General features: G+C 28.0%; 1 protein-coding gene across 1 annotated transcript in view; it reads right to left on the reverse strand.

Annotated features, from left to right (window-relative positions):
* Window positions 1–20,322, reverse strand: part of LOC148235846 (zwei Ig domain protein zig-8-like) — a 100,237-nt gene extending 79,915 nt beyond the window's left edge. The window contains exon 1 of the mRNA XM_088184092.1: window positions 19,982–20,322. The gene's annotated coding sequence lies outside the window, so the exon portion shown is untranslated. The remainder of the gene's footprint in view (window positions 1–19,981) is intronic.
* Window positions 20,323–21,132: the final 810 nt, after the last annotated feature.

Raw genomic sequence — 21,132 nt, forward strand, 5'->3', positions numbered from 1 at the left:
TAACGCGTTATATGAAGCGCTCGTTTTTGTTTGAGTTTTATTTATTTTTCGCAAATTTGCATATCGTTACTCAAATTGCGTGTGATAAAATGTTGAGTTTGCGCTCCTTGAGTCAGCGCTCTGAAAACGGTGCCATGTTTAATTTAAAAATAAATGATAATTACAATACTAAACAATTTTTGCTACAAATATACAGCAACCGGATTGTTATTTATACTTACGATCTCATATCTAAGCGGTTTTAATTATCATTAATAGCATGTAGTGTTTTTATTGTACAGGATTATTCATATTCAATTTTTTGATTGATTGTTTCAAGGAATTTATTTCAGTAACCGATCTTCTACAAACATGCAGGCTGTGCTCGGTTAGAAAAAAAAGATTAGATAAGCGTGCTAGACAGAGTGTTGCGTTGCAGAACCCAAGCACAGCAACTCATTCAATACACCTGTTTTAATATAGAAAACAATAGGGGAAATCTTAAGTCTTAAAATTACTAATATATCTTGTTATATGCAATCAGATTAAAAAAACTAGCATGCGTAGCAAAGGTATGTGCCGCACAGAGCAATCCTTAAAATTTTCGCCCTCCCCCCATACATTTTTTGCAGGGTCATAAAATTAGAATTTTTAAAAAAATAAATTGGTTATTATAAATCTCTTGTTATTTGTAGATTTATATGCATTCAGGGATAAAAACCACATTAGACGATCCCATCGCAAATATGCCGCCCCCAAGCAAGTGCCGCCCGGGGCGGCTCGCCTCCTCCGCCTCCCTATAGCTACGCCACTGATGCGTAGAATTTAAATTTGTTCGTAAATTGATATTGTTAGTTGAAGCATATTTTTATTTTATTTACTTCCTTAACAAATAAAGCTACATAATTTAAGGTCCAAAGAATCTTAGAGGAATTTAGTAAGAAAAATTGCACCCCAATTAAGTAAAAGGTCTAGTACATAAATTCTAAAACTCGATTGCCTCATCGCTCACTTTTCGACAATATTTTTCGTCGCCCTATTTTCAACGACAATTTTTTTTGACAAACGTCACTATAGAAAATCTCTATTTCAATCTAATTTAATAGTAATATTTTTTTAATTAAAAAAATAAAAATGTCGCATGTGCAATTTTAAAATTTCAAATAGGTTAAATACATAGGTTTGAAAATAAAATAACTAAAAATTAAAATTATTAAATAATTTAAAACAAAAAATGCACACTTTTAAATAAAATTTTCACCAATATTATTGACTAATATAAAAAAAATTTTTTTTTGCTATTAAAATATTTATATTTTATTTTCACTGTATTTTTACTTATAAAAATAAGAATTTATATATAAAAACAGCGTTTGCAATTCACAAAAATAAAAAACGCATTATGAAATACTTTTTTTCGCTTTTTGCCCACTTCTCTGTTGCCTTTCGTGGCTCCTCCATCGATCAGAAAATTTCCTTAGAACATTGCCCACTGATATTTGTCTACCGTGGACGGTTTTAAGTAATACTACATTTATAGGGGGCGATATTATCACTTTGAGAACCAATGTGTGATGATATTTACAGTCGTGATCCTTTGCTGTTTTTGAAGATCACGTTGAGAACTCGGAATTTCGGTCTATGGTCGAAATTGTTGTATGACTACCAGCAATTTAACTAAATCTAAAAAATCAATCAGAACGAAGCAAAGCTATAAATTTTCAAAAATCTATAAGAACGAAGCGATAACTCACATAGCAATTTGCATTTCATGTCAATTTTTTTGAATAGCAACATAAGCTGACATTTCATTTTCTAGATCTGACAAGTCCTGATTTTTATCTATAGGTCTGCTTAAAAGAAGCTTGTGTTGCTAAGTTTAGACATTCCGACGACTAAACCACAACATACAGGACAAAATTAGAGCATTGGAATCTGAAACACGCTTTCAAAATATAATAGAAACCATGTTTATCATAAAAAAACATATTGGTTATATTTGTATTAGGGATAAGTAAATATAAAATTCATTAGACAATCTATTGTACAAAGTGATCCAAATCAAGTTTTCTATGTTTTTATTATATTAAGTAAGTAAGCAAATGTAAGTTTGCAACAGCACCTTTACAAAATGATACGCTTAACCATCGCTCAATGCGTTAAAATTGTTAAATTCTTCAACAGAAATTCAAATTCTTATTGTTACTTTACAGTACTATTTTTTGAAGACCATTTGTATACTAGAGCCTTAAAATATTTTAAATAAAATCTATTTTAATAATATTAAACTAATATTGACAGAATTTTAATTAGTAATTTGTTTGTACTATTTTAAAATAAAACACAATGCAGAGCTAGCAATACGAAATAAAAATTTTAGATTTAGTGAGAGTACTGTTAGTCAGAGAAATTATATAGTAACTTTTCGCTGACGATATTAATCTTTAAAATGAGCCCTGTGAAAGCAACTGCTGTTGATAAGAAAGTAAGCATCACTTTTAACACATATCCATAAACAATATTCATACACTTGCAGCAGACTTATAGATTTCTCTTAGAACCATCCCCTGGCATGCCATTGGATAAGTACAAAAATAGACAAATAGATACTGAACAAATTGATCAAAAGGCAAAAACAGCAGCTTTTAAAAGTCTGTTCTTTGTTTTTTTAAAACAATAGAAAGCCATTGTCTAACCATCGTCTTGATCTCTTCTGGTTATCTGCGATCAAGACAATAGTTAAACGCAGGGAAGCCCTAGAATAGAAAAATCCCGAAAAAAAATCATGATAGAAAATGAGATCTTAGAAATTTATCGGGTGTATTTTAAATCGAGCAAAACAATTACGAAATAATTTTATTGTAAGAAATTAAAACCATGCCTGGAAAATTAAACCATAAAAGATCTGATGTTAGTTAACAGACTTTAAGCGATATTGCTACATGATAATGTGAGAGCTCATACTTTAATTAAGTATATAACTATTTACAGTAATTGCATCTTGCGAACGATTTATTAATAGATGAATCCTATGTTTGGTATAACCTCAATATTTAGAAGTTATGAAGTCGGCAAATTTACTCTGAATATTGAATTTCGTATTTCAAAGAAATAAGTCTAAATGTTTGCAAATGTAATAATTTGTACGGTAATGGGAAATATGTTATTCGGTAATTTTTTCAATAGATTCCTAAAAAATAATTTTCTAGATCAAATATCATTTGCAATTAATGATAATATTATTTTAAACACAAATTATGCTGTATATAACTAACCAAATGTGTTGAATATTTTTTATGTAATACTTGAACACTTAAATTAATATACCATAATTTTTATATAATTAATTTATTTTTAATTAGTTTTAGCTATTCACTGATAATATTCAATATTTACAATTAATTTTGCGTATGGAGCGAAAGCCGTACGAATTTTAATACATACATATATAAAACATGTAATTATTCCACAGTTTCCGCCTAAACTTATATTGCGTATATTATCAAATCAAAACAATAATTAAACTTTGCGATTAGTACGCTTTGTCGGCGTTTGGTTAAAATTTAACGTCAGCGGTAACTAGGTCATGTATAAGACGTATAAGATGAGACCCTGTTAAAAGCATCACTGGAATATTATCAGATTGTAATTAGAGCGTTCAAGTATACAGTTCCATAATAAGATTTCGTTGTTTGCGTTAGTTTAATCAAAGTAATCAAAGGAAAACGATTCCCATTACACGGAAATAACAAATACAAATAACTAAGGTTATTTATTTTATATTTACGATCAACAACTAAAAGAGTTTTAGACTGAAAGTTTTAAATTCAAACCCGTTAGGGTGCATTTATGAATATTATATTAAGCAATATCGAGGTGAGTGATCCCTTTTACGCGCAACGTTACTTTAAAATTTAGATTACAATGTTGTATACGTTAAATATTATAATTTTAAATGTATTGCGTAATATGTTACTTATAAGAGCGTAAAATAATTTTACATAACATATTTATTTGGAAAAAGCAAAGTAGAAAATTTAATAAAAGTGAACAAGTGTAGTAAAAAAATCATATAAAACTTTTTTTTTAACAAATACATATATACACAAAAGCCGCATTTGGTATAGTATATGCAAAGAGGCTTAAAAACAACCATTTTTTTATAAGTATAAAATAAATTTATCATAACAAAGGGACTACTTAAAAAAATATTTTTTTTATATTTGGTGATATATGAACAATGCTATTTATTTTGTATAATAAAAATTTAATCAAACGGTATATACATATACATCTGTATATATTTTGTACGCATTGTTCTTTTAAAAATTCAACTAATTTATTTACTCAAATTATTTTTTTAAATCTAATTTATGCATTTTATAAATTTTATTTGATAATTTTATGCAAATGAACATGCACAATAATGCAATCAATATATTTTTTATTAAACGTTTTTTTCAAAGCTATAATTATTTTAACAAACATAGTAATAAATACGATATATTTTACTGATGAGTTTACAATCCTAATATTAGATACAATAGAAATAAGAATATATAATAAAACGTTAGGAAAAAAAATAGAATAAATGATAATTTAATTATATTTAGCTAAATATCTGGCACCGTTGAAATGTGTTCTCTTGAGCTTCTTGAGCAATGTGTGTTAGCATTTTGTGCTTATATTTAGATTAAAGGTTGTTTTTATCAAAGTCTCCGATACATGAGATTAATGGATTAGTGTGGTTGCGTGAAATAGTATTTTCTGCTATGAAAAGAGCAAAGTTATTTTTTTGTTATTTTCAGACTATCATAATTTTTTTTTAATTATATTTTTTTAATAGCTTAATTTTGGGTGTCTTGCAATTTATATAAACTAGTTTTACTCTTGTAACTTCACAGTTAAAGGGCCGCAATGCAAAAGATGTATACAAATCCAGAATCAGTAATTATCAACAAGCCAAACTAGAATCATAATTTAAGTGTTTTTTAGCAATTGATTTGAATTCATATTTTGGTCGGTTGGTACACGTAATAAATTTCCGCCGGCCCAAATTTTGATAAGTATATATTAATATTAAAAAATATATCTATTATCTTTATTTTTTGTTTAACCACGCCAAGATCCTAAATGTATAAATGATAAAAACGATGAAAGATTTATACAAAATCTATTTTTTGCAAATTAAGGCATTATATAATTTGCCCAAAAATTTGTGTTGAATTAGGTTAGATAACATAAGCTTGACTATCTAATCTATGTTAACAACTTTCATACTTCGGATAGTTTCTATTTATATTTCTTACGTCTCCAATGACCAGAATAACCATTTTGTTCCGTTAATACCTTCATTTCGGACAGCGCCGGTACGTTTCTATTTAGCAGCGGTATTTGCTATGTAATTGCGTCTTAATCCCCATTTTCCTATTTCCAACGTTCCAGATCTCACGAATCGTTATTTACGCAGATCCCTAATCCCTCAGGTTCATGTTTTTACGAGTCCCAGTTCGAGCTCTGCGCTGGGCTTCCTAAGCTTCGACAAGATACAACGTATTCTATAAGGCGGCGGAACAAAAGCCAGATATTCCCATAATATGAGATTCACGTGTAAATCCACCGACAGATTTGTATCGAAGTATTACAAGTTACTATTTGATATACAACATCTATTATGATCAAAATCTCCCTGATCAGTAATTAAAATATATTTGAATATTTATAATAATTTTAATTAATTTTATTTTAAATCATGTGTATTCTGCCAAAGCATAAAATGATAATATTTTTAATTCAATTACATATATTTTATTATCCTATGTAGTGAAATAAACAACTTTTAATTGTGTCACTTTATTACATGCTCGGTCGTAAGCTACAGCCGAAAAACTTTGACATTTGTTTGAATTCTCTGCCTTGTGCCTAATTTGGTTTTGTGTACCTTTTAATGTGAATAGTCCTGGCAATTAATAATCAGTGTAAAATTAATGTTTTAATATTTATTTTATTCATATGTACACAAAAAACGTATACAAAATATGTACAAAAAACTGCTTCTAATAAACCTATTTATTACACACATAAAGGTGATAATTAAAGGCAGATTAATGACTATGTGAAATAAATATTTACTATTATTGACTCAATTTAAAATATTAATAAGGCATAGAAAAAAAATATAAACATAGGATTTAATAGCTCGCGCTCTTCATCAATCATAACGAAACCATAAAGCAGGCAGGTCGGAAGCATCAGCCAAAAATCAACCAGTCAAACCCTAAGGCCAGATTACGATCGGCTGTTGAGCGAAGTAATTTCCCACCGGCCAATATGTTTACTTATGATGTGCCTAACTGAGCCGCCACTCGATAAATCTATCATTGCAGTCACTTCTAAATCCAAGATCTAGTGCACTTATACGTTTTGACTGCATCCAGCTGACGCCATTCATTTATTTAAAAGTTGTCGGTTCCACACTGTCGTGAGGTACCGCAGCTAGCGAGTGGACGTTCAACTTTGTGCGTTTTAAATTCTATTTTGGATTTGTTCTGATTTTTTCTAATATTTTTTCTAATCTTGACAATGTGCAACTACATTTTCAGATTAAAGTAAATAACTAAATGTATAAATATCCATACCGTTTAGGAATGCCTTTTTATAATGCATACGTGCAAAAAGTACGACTCTAAAAAGAGTTGTGATAGTTGGTTTCATAGAACTTAATTCGATTGTTTTAGTACGCTGATTTGATTATGTATTTTATGCAAATAAACGACAGTCTGAATTACGTTTTCAATATAATCGTTAGCTGGTGTGTTTCACGATGTACGCATTAAAACCAAATATCTTAGACCCTTCTGTATCTTGAAAGTATATTTTTGTATAATCACTTTTTCAATGAGATGTTTGGTAAATACATAACACTACAGATCTTTTCATGATCTTCGTGCACGCGATGAGGGTTAATCTATACCATGCTATTCACTAAAAATTTTGCATGCGCACTAGCCGAGGCGATATCCATTGACCCAGCAATCATTCATCTGCACAGCAACAAAGGCCCCAGCCCGGTCATAAATAAGGGTCCATCGCACCCGGGGACGTTGTGCGAAATACGTTTTTATTAAAAGTTCATTATCAGTGCTTTTGATCCGCTGACAGTTTTATGTTGCGCGCGCCCCGGCTGAATCATCATCTTTTGACACAAAAGGGAAAATTTTATAAAAAGCCTCACGCGCCGTCCGCAAAGTGATCGTTACTGGAGTAATAAATCTTGTCGCGTTTTTTTTTTACTATCACACTAATAGAATATAAAACATGTGCGTATAAGAAAACACTATATTTCAAGCAATAACCCGCGTTAAGGGAGGCACTATATTATGTAAAATAAGGCGATGTAAACATCAAGTATCTACACTTCATTTTTTCACATTATTTTAACATACTCATTTAATATTTTTTTTATATATTTTATAAAGTTTTAAATGCTTTTTCATAAATTTATATTTAATATACCCATCTATTATGGTCGTCAGATTTTTTAATTTGACTGTTTTAAAAGCATATATTTACCCTTGTTTTTATCGTGTAAAATGGATTATTTACAGACGTGTTTCATCAAACAACGGCTTTATATATAATGTATATTTTTAAATTTGGTTTATTTTTAAAATCCAGCGGAACTTTGTGTGTAAAGTCCCATGAAAGTACCCGCAGGGCTCGATCTGTCGTCGACGTTACAAAATGTATTGTGGCAAAGCGACGTGTCACGTGAAAATTAACTATTACGTAATGGGTGGGTCGAAACGTAACGTTTCAAAAGGTTAAACAGGATTAAACAATATCGCTGGGTACCTCACGTAACACGTGAGTCTCTCATTGTTAATTTATAATGTAACGAGAGCACCAAAACAAACTGTTTGTTAAGTAAGCGCGTAATTTATCTCTGTGGTTATATTTAATTTCTATTCCTTTGGTTTCAATTATGTAATATTTACATCTTAATTCTGACAGGTTACAAAATTATGTATTTGTACCTATGTAACACACATTGTATATTATGTTTCCACGCGGTATGTTGTGGAACGATTTACTGTTGTAACCATAACGGTTTATAAATTCATTAATTAATTTTATAATTTTAATTCAAAACTAATTACTGTATCAAATAAATATATTATTATTCTACCAAATTTATGCACTACCATATTACTATTTTCATTCATTTTCTGTTCAATAACATTGTTCTTACAAAGAGGGCGGATGTCTATTTCTTAGAACTTAGACAATAAATATAAAGCTTTCAAGTTCTGGCTTTCTATTGTTTTGAAAATTGACGTGCATTTCTTTTGGAATCATTAAATGGCTCTATTTTAGTGCAAGATTTATTTTAATTAATTAAAACTTTACCATTTATTAGCTCGATTGTACTTCTTACATAACTAATCATGATATTTATTTTAGCATAGCTAGTGGAACCTAATTTAACTTCAAATAAAGTATGTCTCAATACCTTCTTTTAGTTATTCCCATACAGTCTCTCAATTAAATTTTTATAATAATTATTATTTAATGTTACTGTTAAATCAGTTAGCTGCTTAAGTAAAAAATAATGTGTTTTTAACACATATTTAAAAATTATAAAGCAGTAAAATAAAATGGATTGTAATTTATAGTATAGTTTTTATATCAATAATAAATAACAAATATAATTTAAAAAAAAATTATGAATCCGTCAAATTGACGGGCTTCGTAATTGAAGAACTATTTAATATGGCTGTCTTTAGCGTATTATAAATGATTATAAAATAATTAAAGTGAATATTAAATACTCAAGTATGCATTTCTAAACATATAGTAGTTATTTTGGTGACAATTTTAGGTCAATTTTTTTGTTAAAAAATCCAATACGTTATTATTTATATGAGAAAGTATATATTCAGTTCTATACAAAAATAATATGTATATTATCTGCATATACTCTGCATATACTATTTTTTTCTTATTATTCCAGAATATATTTCAAATATAAAGAAGTACCCAAAAATAACGACTCTTTTATAATTAAAATTCAGATATATTTTCAGTATTCTCGATTATAATTTTTTTTAACGTTTTATATAACATTCTTTTTAATTTTTAATGCATTATTACTAGCCATTTTTTACTATTTAAAAAAAACAATCAAAGGGAGATAACTTATAAATATTATTAAGTAGTAGTTGGAAGGGGTTATGTCAGGTCAATAAAACTACCCGACCAAGGTTGCAGATTTTATCCTGAGTCAATTCAGCAGTGTATTGTTATGTTGAAGAATATTTTTTGCCTATTTACTGATGGTTTTTATTTACCCAATGTAATACTCAATTGAGTTTAAAGTTTATATACACTTCTAACATAAATGTTTCACCATGTTTTTACACTTCAAATTCATTAACGGAGAATCCAAAACACACTTTTCAGTTCTTGCCAATATTTTTTTAACATACAAAATACAGTAAGCTACTTGTTTCATAATTATTCGATGCTAACTGTTAGATATTATTTAATTTTTAATTGTACATCTATTTTCTTCTAAAGATAAGTGGTCCAAGGCTTATCCATAAAATAACAAACGCTAGAATTTTTTTAACCTATTTCGTGCATTTTCTGAGTCAAATATACCGCCATAATATGCACAAATATTTTTCTTAAAAGCTGTTGCATTTTTATATAAAATTTATACGATTTGCAGCTTCGTTGAATTTAATTTTGACGAGAAATTTTTCTATCTTTCCTTGATCAGATAACAATGTATTTTTTTAGGCAAATATTAACTAAAAACAACAACATAAAAATTTAGAAAAGCGCATTTTTAACAGTTTAAATTTAACTATTTCAAAAAGTACATTTCATTAAAACCGTCATTATTTTTGGGTACCTTAAAATTTAAAATATGTGTAATTAATAACACCTTTTCTTAATCTCGCATAATTTTATTTTTTATTTTAAAAAAGTATTTTGCTCTGTCTCAATGTTTATTTACAAAATTGTTATTAACAGTTTTTTTTAAATATATCGTTATTAGTTTATTAATTTATATTATTTTAAATTTTTTTTAAGTACTTTGTAAAATATTCATTAATGAAATCAATTTTAAATTTTGCTATTTTTTAAATAAAAAAAACGCTTAAAAATATACTAATTAATTTTTAATTGACTTAAAGCAAAAGTTTGAACCATAGATGAGTTTTAAAGTATATAAAAATAAATAGTAGTTATACAAAATACCATAAAAATAATTCTTACATTTAAAATATTATTATCGGACTGTCAAAACACTACTGCTGTATAATTTTTTTTGCAATTTTAGTATTACTATAATGAGAAAAATAAAAACAATTATACAAAAAGCAAAAAAGTTTTAAATCCAAAAAGGTTATTATGTATAATTTAATGCTAAATAAAAAAGTTTAGAAATACAAAAACACCTCTTAACCAGAAAAGAAAAATCTAGATATGAATATATAATATGTATTTTAATTGAACTATTGTATAATAATTATAAATATTAGTTTTGCCAATAAAATATGTTATTATTAATTCATTTTGCAAGGAATAATAAAAATCAATAATTTGCATAGAGCTCTTAAGCAATTGATAAAATAATATATGATTTGAACAATCGTTTAGAAATTTTATTGAAAATAATTTTCCAAAACAAACTTATATTACAATCAAAAAACTATATATACATGTAAAAACTTTTTTATTGATTATTGCCAATGTTCGTTTTTCTGCTTTGATTCAGTCAAATTTTCACTATTTCAGGTAAAGAATTTCCAACTTTTTTATAGTGTAGCGTGACGATTCGGTTTTACTTCGTGCCTCCAATTTCGAATAGCTTATAACTAGTAAATGCTAACACACACGCAAGATAAGACATACTGAAGTTAGAAAATAAAATTTTTATCGAAAAAAAATGAACTCAAATTAGTACAGATTTTATAATGCACTGAGTGTTTGATAAGTAAGTGGGGTAGAAGCAGAAATATAATATTTTTTCTGGCAAAGTTGAAATTTACAATCTATCTTAACTGTAGCAAAAAAAATGAAAGGAGTTTGCGCGTTGTTTAGCTGCAAGTAATTGTTCTTTCCTGCGCCCACTTTATCAACAAAGTTCAGAAATTGTCGCTAAAAGAAAATGTTTCCAGTTTCTCTCTCCGGCGAGCTTTGTCCTTAATTAAAGCAATAAAATACATAGTAAAAGGTAGTTCAATTACGAGTTAGCAAAAGTTGAACACACAGCTACTTAAGATTTTTTAGGTTAGGGAAAAAAACACAAAAACGACAATTTTGAACCACTTTTGACGATACACTTCGTCAAAATTTTCATTTCGAAATTTTCACTTTTTGTTCGCGACGTATTATTCCATAAAAAACGAATACTTTGCGGATAGCAATAAAAACATGTACGCATTGCAGGTAGAGTAATATACAATTATACAACTGTGTGTTTAAAATGATAAATATTATTTTAAAAAGTAATATAACACAATAGAAATAATAAAATTACATACTTTACATTTTGCGTGTGGAATGCCATTTAATAGTAATTGTATTAAACATACAAATAATGAAAATATCTTTTGTTGACTTATTGCTTTTTCCCAAATGTAACAGCTACATTTATAACGATGAGTTTTGTTAGCTTTCTACGTTTATCTTTCAATTCTTGTGATGTATATGTATAGGATGGGAAATCGCATGTGTGGTTTCAATCTTTACTTTTAGGAAATGACGATACTATATTATATATTATATTCTTTGATGAATTGTTACATTAGATTTAGAAGTATTGATAAATTTACTATTATTGTAAAAAACACAAAAAGTTGTAATCGACAATAACTCTTAAATATTTAACAGATGATTAACCATAACCGATAATATAGTTATAATATAATAAAAGTTTTATTAAAATACATTCATGCCACACAGTATTTTTTGAACGAGAGAAAAAAACGTTATATCTGTTTTTCCCATAACAAAAAATTCTCAAGTAGTTATGTTAAGCTTACTAAGATAGTTAAATGATGTGGACCAATAGCAATTACAATCAGAGCTTTTACGTAGTACGCTATCTTATGAGATTGCGCTCGCTTACCTAATTTTACTTTTAAAAAAATATCCTTATATGTAAATTAAATATAATAAATATATTCTTAAACATCAGATATTATTTTTAAAAACATGATCTAAATATTTTAAAAAAACGTGCATTTAATAAAAGTTTATTTCAATAAAACGCTTTTTACGAAGTTACAAAGAGTGTAAGCCTTTTTGTTTAAAGTAATATTTTTTGTGGGGGTTTTAAAACTGTATATCATAAAGATTATTATAAACGAAAAACGACAAAAACTGCTGAATATTTTTCTAAACGACACCCGGCGCCGGCGGATATACTATAAAACGAACAATAGATAGTATAACAGCTTCGGATTTTTTTCTCTTTCGAAGCCATTGCCGAATTCGCCTATTGAATTTTTGAGTCGTGTAAATATATATATATATATATATATATATATATATATATATATATATATATATATATATATATATATATATATATATATATATATATATATATATATATATATATATATATATATATATTTGAAATCTCAGGATTCGTAGCGATTTTTGCTTACTGTATTCTATATTTCAGCCGTGATTTTCCGGCAATGATCACGATGATGATTATTTGCATCGCGATTTTTGCTTACTTTCTTTCTATATTTCGGCTATGATTTTCCAGCCATGGTCACGAATTATCCGTAAATTTTACGTACCGTAAGTTACGTTTAATTCGTGACTATGGCAGGAAAATTGCACACGAAATATAATAAGAAAGTATGTGAAAATCGTGAGTATGTATGTGAGTCCCGAGATTTAAAATATATATATATATATATATATATATATATATATATATATATATATATATGTATATATATTATAAACATTTATATCACATTTAGGTTTTGTTTTTGCGTTCATGTTCTTTACAGTTTAGCAATATTTCGACAAAAATGTCCTTGAGAATTTTAAGGTGTTTTTGAGACGCGATTTCATAGTTCGCTTTTATTGTTGAAAAACACGTTTTTCAATGATGATTTGAAAAACGTGTAGATTTGAAAGCTTTAGTAGATATGATAGATATTTACTATTCTACATCTAATAAATTAGAAACAACTAAGAATGTGAAATTGAATGCTTCTAGTACATATAAAATATTAAGCTTGTTTGTGTCTTTGGGATGATATTTATCAAATTATATCACTGATTTAGTAAAATGATGCATATAGTAAAAAAATATATAAAAATATAATTATAAAAAAAATTTTGAAGATTTTTCTTTTATTTTATTTAAAAGGTTTTAAATTTGCATTCTTTTTGTGTATAATAATGTCATTATTAAGAATTTACTTACATAATGATACATTCATGAAAAGTATGTGTATACTCTTCATTTCGCGTCCTACGCCACATATTCGCAGCGCATTCGCCCTTTGGCGTCACGAACATACGTTTTGGTAGTTTTATTGACCCGATTGAGATGCGTAAGGCTGAAAAGGTCGTCCCTTTCGAACTCAATTAGGGCACCGACTCTAGCATGTTCACAATAAGGTCTGTCGATCAACAAAGCAAAAGTACTCTCCCAGAGATTTGGGATAAATCAATTAGAGTGCCCTTATGGAAAATGCCGGTCGGAATTTCAAACACACCCCCAATACAGCATATCGGTTCATTTCGGCCGAATTCCGACAAATTAATGTAATACCCCATGTGTGTGTGTGCGAAAAATGTCAATTATTTTTGGCACTTTCTGCGCTCGAAATTTCCCATTTCACGCGCAGGACTCTCGCGCCAGCTGGAAGCGTTTGTGATGTCACGTATCTATTTTGACAACTTGACAGTTTTAGGTATTCGTACGTAAATAAAATAGTATCTGCCGGAAAGGCTCTCCTTGAAATGATACGTTTTCAAGAGATCGTTACGTTTAAGCCCATTGTATAAAATTGCTACAAAGAAAATATCAAAAAAAATCTATTGTTTCAAAATATACTAATTATACCTAATCCCATATCAATGAAGCAATAATATAGTCGCTTTTAAGATATTTTACTTAAAGATGAAAATTATTTTATAAACTTGAAATAATTTTATGAAATTAATACATATATATTAAATCATAAAAAATACACTTTGATTGATTTAATTTTAAGTTTTAATTTCAGATAGTTAATTTGCAATAAAAAACATTTTGTATCTATTATTATGTATTATGAAATATGTACAGATTTATCCGCAATTCTAAATACTTGTTTTAGCGTTGCTTTATTATCGTTATTAAATATGACATTCAAAATTGCTGCTCATATGAAAGCAGGGAATCTGAATTGCAAACGTAATTGCTTTATTACAAAATTACAATATAAATATTTAAATGTGAGTCGGATCATTGAGTCTCTTTGTAACGGCGAGTGGTAAAATTGTCCTTCTGAATAAGAGAAGATTGAGAAAAGAAGAATAAAATAGTACACGAAAATGTATCCATTCTTCCGCACTCGCCGCATTCTCGTGTTTGCACAAGACGCGGGAAACATTACCAAAGAGGAGCGATGCGAAAAGGAAGAAGTGCGGAACCTAAGGGAATTTTTTGCCCTATTTACTTTATTCATGCCCGGCCATAAAAAATTATATAACCGCCCTTGATATGCCACCCACTCGCTACATTTTTTCGTCTCCTCCCACACCTCGCAGAGAATGTCAACTGAAATAAAATGAAAGTACACGAGATTTACCTTGTAGCCCCCCATTGAAGCGGATAAAAGCGCCCCCGGCTGTTCGGCCCTTTGAAAACGTTTTCTGAAGAGATTTGCCAAGTGCCCTTCCGCGCCTTATCTATTCGTCACTCGTCAGGACTAGAGAGTGTATTTTACATTCGTCTCCTGATGACAATCGCTTTTTCCTCTCTTGTCGAAAACTCGTGTCTACAGAGATGTTGTAGCGTCTTTATATTATGTCATACACAGCCTCCGGCATCACTGATATTACTCTTTTGATACACAAACAAGCAAATGTTGCGACTCATAGGCCTAACGAAGTTATTCATTTGTACAGGGTTCAACTATATAGGTCAAAATATGTAAAATGTATAAGTTTGGGAAATGAAATGCATACATTATATGTATATTTTAAACGCATTTAATTTTGTATTAAAGCACAACCCATTATTAATACGGTACTAACAAAAAGTATGAAGGGAATAATAACAAAGTACTATAAAAATATTTTTGTAAAAATTGTATTTTTTACCTGGAATTTATTTACTACATATTTTATTAACTACAATTACTAAATTAATCGATTGTTTTTAAAATGTTCATCAGCACGTGAAACATACAAAAATTAATAAAATGCAGAAAATATTTATTTAATAACCAAAAGACGGCACGTGATGAACGTATATCTTATAATTCCCGTCTTTTCACATATTGCTACTAAAAATAAATATTAATCCCCATACATATAATCTTAATTAACTAACCCTAATTTAATATTCTTACAATAATTACAAGTCAAATAAAATAATCCAATAGCATTAAGAAAGACCTGGAAACAATTAGGGATTATCTATGAGAAATATTTTATTTACCAACTATCTAAAAATCATCTAATCGCCTGATCTTAAAATGGTTTTATCCGTTAATTTATATTTTTACTCTACATAGTAACTTAAATTAATATCACATAGCAAAATATTTTTTTTAATTTTTAATAAATAAAATTTTTCTAAGATAAAATTTTATTTTATTTAATTAAAAAAATGTGGCAACTAACACATGTTACACATAAAAAATAATAGAATTTTTATGGGTTATGCTTAAAAGTCAAATAAAAAAAAAAACTGTTTATTTATTTTTTTTTATTTTCATTTTAATACGTCATCACTTTATAAATTACCAGTCATATGGAATTTTTAAAATCAAAATTTAGTTTGCATTTGCATCAAGCTCCCAAAAACGCAGCTAGAACTGCAATTCGAGCATGGAAAAAATATATGCAAATTTTTTTTGTAAAAATGGCGATTTCAAAATACAAAAAAAATTTATGTAAATTGTAACTTAATTAACGCCATTTGTAGTTGAATTATTTTTACCGCTATTTTTAGTTGTTTTAATAAGAGCATTGTTTTTTCGATTTAATTCGTGGATATCTGCAAGAAATGTTAATTTTTAAAGTCATACAGTAGTTATTAATATCGATCCCTTGTCTGAGTTTAAAAATTCTTTATAAAACTATAACATGATCGAACCATCAAACTGCTGTATCGTAAAACAAGTTAGAATATTCATCGTATATTTTGAATAAAAAAAGTCATGAATCTGAATCAACAGAAGCGAATAAAGTTTACCTTGACACGACTAGTTTAATAACACATAATAAATTATGACATTTCCTGCAAAGTACCTGTTGGTATATAATACAATTAATAATCAGCTTAGATTTTCATAATCCTTATATATTTTCTTAACGAAGTCTTAATTTTCTCTGCACATAATACAACCTTGATTTAATTGAAAAAAATAGGAACCACTGGGTATGGCTAAAGAAAACTACATAGTAATTTGCTCTGTTATTTAATTGTCTATTGATGTTACTCACAATATGCTCAACTCTTCTAATAACTGTCTGATAGATTGAAGTGAATATACTTTCCTAGGACACATAAATTTAGTTACAATGATTTATTTAATTAATTATCAATCATTTTAATTATTAGTTAATAGAATAGACTTACTTTATTTACAGGCTCAGAACTTTTTTTCATAAAAAATATACGTTGTAATAAAAAAAATAGTACAAACATAAATTTTGTTAATAAATTTTATAACAAAATAATTTACAAGTACGACATTCTTAGAACATTATTCTCTTATTTTCTGATTTTGACAGTGCCATGATTATTATTAAAGGGTAATACAATATCGCGAAAGGCTTTACACATGTCACTTAAGACGCTGTCAAATTATTACTGCGTAACGTCACAGCGGAATGCGAATCAATAAGATAATTCCTCAACTTGACGATTATAGTGCATACTTAGAAATTTTAGAAAGTTAAAAATAATCATTCTTAGCTTAATGGCCAGATAAAATAAAGCAGCTCAATGTAAGTTGCTAAACCCTGATTTAGACGAATATGTTTTGTTAATATGAATATCTCATTAGGGTTAAGTTGTACCTCGTTCCGGCTTAGTTTATTGGTTTTATTGTTCTGTGCGGTAAAGGTTAAAAATAATTGTATTAGAGCTTTATTTAATAAACTTTAAATACATATTTCTTAATAGCAAACTACAAAAAATATTAATTTATTGTAAATCTTCCGTTGCTATATGACAAGCGTTAACACAATGTGGTACAACGATGTAAACACAATCAATAATTACTAATAAAATTGTAACAATAGACTTTAATCATTGACAAATATTCAAGTAGCTATTAACTGTTATTACGGTTTAAAATATATTATTGTTACGATGCACAGTCTAGCTCAGATATGTATATTTATTTTTAGAAAAATATATATAAATCATATCTTTGATGATCGATCGAAATTATAATTAAATAATAACCACTAATTTTGATCTCCTAAACACGTAACAAATTTAAAAAACTAGGGAGCATACGTGATTTAAATCTAGATCTTTCGGGTATTAGTTACTGACTTTTACCCCTAATATATCGTGCTGAGATAATATACATATATTTTTTAGTAACGACCTTTATTTTTTTCTTACAATTTTTGAATAATGCTTTTTGATCGATTTTACTCAATTTTCCATTAAGTATACCAAAATTTTTTGAAGTAAAGTGACCACATATGTTTCATTAATAAGATGCATTTACTTGATTTTCTTAGAATTTAGCTTAGTTAATTGCCATTGCGACAATACTTATGATGTAATGTTTTAACTATGAAATGTTTTATTATATTCGAGGTTTCCCTTTCATTCCAAAATTTACTTTTCACATTTGAATTTTAACTTGTTTAAGTTGAAAATAACTAATAATTAGTTAAATGTGGTGTGCAAAATAGTTTCTTAGTAAATATATATTAAAAATTGAATTCTATTTATCATATTTTATCGTATGTATTTTTTCTTTTATTTGCATTATTTACAGTAGTAAAATTTTAAATCATTACGAAAATTTATTTTTATTAATTTTATTGATTAATAACACAGTAACATTTCTGGGTAAAGTACGGGCGGCACGTACTGTCGATAATTTATTTTTACGATATCACACTGAGAAACTAGATCCTAAGTAAATAGATCATGGCGTGATTGTATATTATATAGTGCCGCGGTACAAGGGCGGGTTTTGTAGATACTAAATAATGAAAGACATATTTATGACGTTGCCTCCGTGTTCCTGGCACAATAAACGAACTTTGTATTATAGTATTGGGTTCGCAACCTGAGGCCGGACCCTTAATGTTTGCTTCGGAATCGCCGATAAAACAAATGGACTTTGCTAAATTATTGAAGCCTGATCGATAACCTAGTGTCTTGCTCGCTAGAATATTTATGGTGTAAACTGTAAACACGAGGAAACCCTATTAACTGGACAAACAGCCATTACACCCAATATCCTTGGACATATTTATATAGCATTTATCTGCATACTATACACATTCTAGATTCACTCGATACATGCAAAAGTATGCTTACATAGTTCAGTATACCGATAAGTAAAGTATAATTTATATAATATGTAAATATAAAGGTAAAATGATACATATACAGCATAATACTACACAAGAGTTTAAGTGTTACGCCTTTTCCTACATCTCTCTCCCGAACTCCGATGTTAAGAGCTTATTTATATAGGGCAAAATCTTGATCTTATCTAATTTAAAAATGCGTTTAATTATATAGTCGCAATAATAACAAAAATATATAAAAAGTCTAGCTAGTGTTAAAGTTTTTTTTACTGACATGTTCCAAGTAGTTAAATATGACGCATATATGATATAATTACAATCATATTATGCCCAAAATTTTATAGCGATTAGTTTTAAAAAATAAAAAAGGATTTAGTGTTGACAAATAAGTATTACATTTATTTAATTGCAAATGAATGTTTGTTTAAAATTTGTAAGTAAAACGGGACAATCACATTTGTAAAATATTTTATAGCCATGCGGACAGAATTTCCAAAATAAATACTGTATTAAAAAATATGTGGAATGAACTTTAAATAAAATAAATAGTAACGTTTATTATTAAGAAGTTCTATAATATATAATTTAATATTATATTTTTCAACTTATTTATATTAAATTATTGTTAGAAAAATCACGAGCTCAATTATTGTTCATTTGATATTAACACATAATTTTAAGTGACGTTATTAATAATTGGAACTCTGTCACATTAAACTAAAAAAAATGTACAGGTAGCCAGAAAACTTCAAACGAAATATTTAGCAAAGCATATATAATATAAAATGCTTTGATAATAATTCGCTATAGTTATACAAAAATCCGTTTGATTATATTTAAATAAATATCAAAATATTATTTTTGTGTCATATATGACACAAAAATAAAAAAACATTTGTGCCCTAATATTTGGTATCTTAATAGCAATAAATGATTATGATATAGCACCATTTAAAAAATGGTTTGTATTGTTCTCGATCACTTGTTCATTAAGAGCACTTAAAAAAGCTAGCCTATAGAAAACGTCACTTACAATATCAAGATCCATTTCACATAATATGTATTCTTGAAGTGAATTATATATATTAATTAAAAATTAGCTAAGCAAAAAAAAAAATCACACTACATGTGCACCATTAAATTAAATTTAAAAAAATCATTTGTGTCACCCTCTAAACTTTGATTGATTACACGTAAGAAATAATAATTATTTACTGTAAAAACTTACCTTATTTAGAGTAACTTCAGAGAAACACTGGCAAAAGTACGCTGATCAATACTATTAACAAGTCGTTAATTTTGATATATAATTTATTAAATATCACTTTTATTTAAATAATAGTAAACTCTGTCCTCGCAACGTTTAATCATAATCGAAAAAGTAAGCAATAAAACGTTTAAAAACCATTTTTTATCACTCAAAGATCCCTATCGATCACTCGTTGTTTGTCACACGATCCCAATTGTTACCACCTATTTATTTTTACTGCTGTTTTTGTAAGTTAACCAAAAAATACAGCAACGTTCGTTCGCGACGACACTTTACGCGTCGAATGTTGGCCGGAGACTGGCGCTGGCGTCGCGACGCCCTCAAATTCACCCTCGAAACCTCCAACCTCCCGAACAGTGGAAAAGCACCCCCCAACGATCTCGATCCCCGACCGTTCCACCCCTGACGCCTTCACTTTTGACAAAATAGCCGCGAGCTTTCGAAAACAACGAATGCGAATGTTAAATTTGAATTAAATGACGCCAAAGTCAGAATCGAAGCTATAATTTTTCGATAGGAAGTTGTTGACAGTGCCGGATACTGAAAAAATGTAACATGGAAAATTATAGAAAATTTAGTCATATGCTTTTCCATCCCCATCTGTTAGCTCTTATTAAATTATGTTTAAAAAAACAAGATTAAATTATATAATAAATAATATTCTTTATGTTTACAATTTCAATTTTGATCCAATTTCATTTTTACCTGAAACAAATCAATAACAAAAATATTCTTAGTGCTAAAAGAATTAAAAATCAACGCCCGACGACTTTTAACTGCAAACTTTAGAATGCCCTAGAACAGTGTTCGTTAACTTTTTTTACACCTGCGGACCACTAAAAATATTTTGCGGATCTCCAATGCAAAAATAAAAAATAATAATTTAATATAGCGATATAGAGATTATTAAGCAATATATTGGCTTCAGAATAATCCTCATTATTAAAGTACTAGTAATTAAAGTTTGTAATGAAAGTCTTTAAATATTAAACAACTATGTTTATTGCAGCAAAAAATAATTTTAAAGTGGGAACACTTCTTAGTGATTTTGTATACAACTATTCCAAAAATCTTATTTCACAATGCAAAAATATTTGTGTAAAATCCCT

This window comes from Plectrocnemia conspersa, unplaced genomic scaffold (assembly GCF_051122295.1).
Source record: "Plectrocnemia conspersa isolate PC_06_02 unplaced genomic scaffold, ASM5112229v1 ptg000004l, whole genome shotgun sequence".
Lineage (NCBI taxonomy): Eukaryota > Metazoa > Arthropoda > Insecta > Trichoptera > Polycentropodidae > Plectrocnemia > Plectrocnemia conspersa.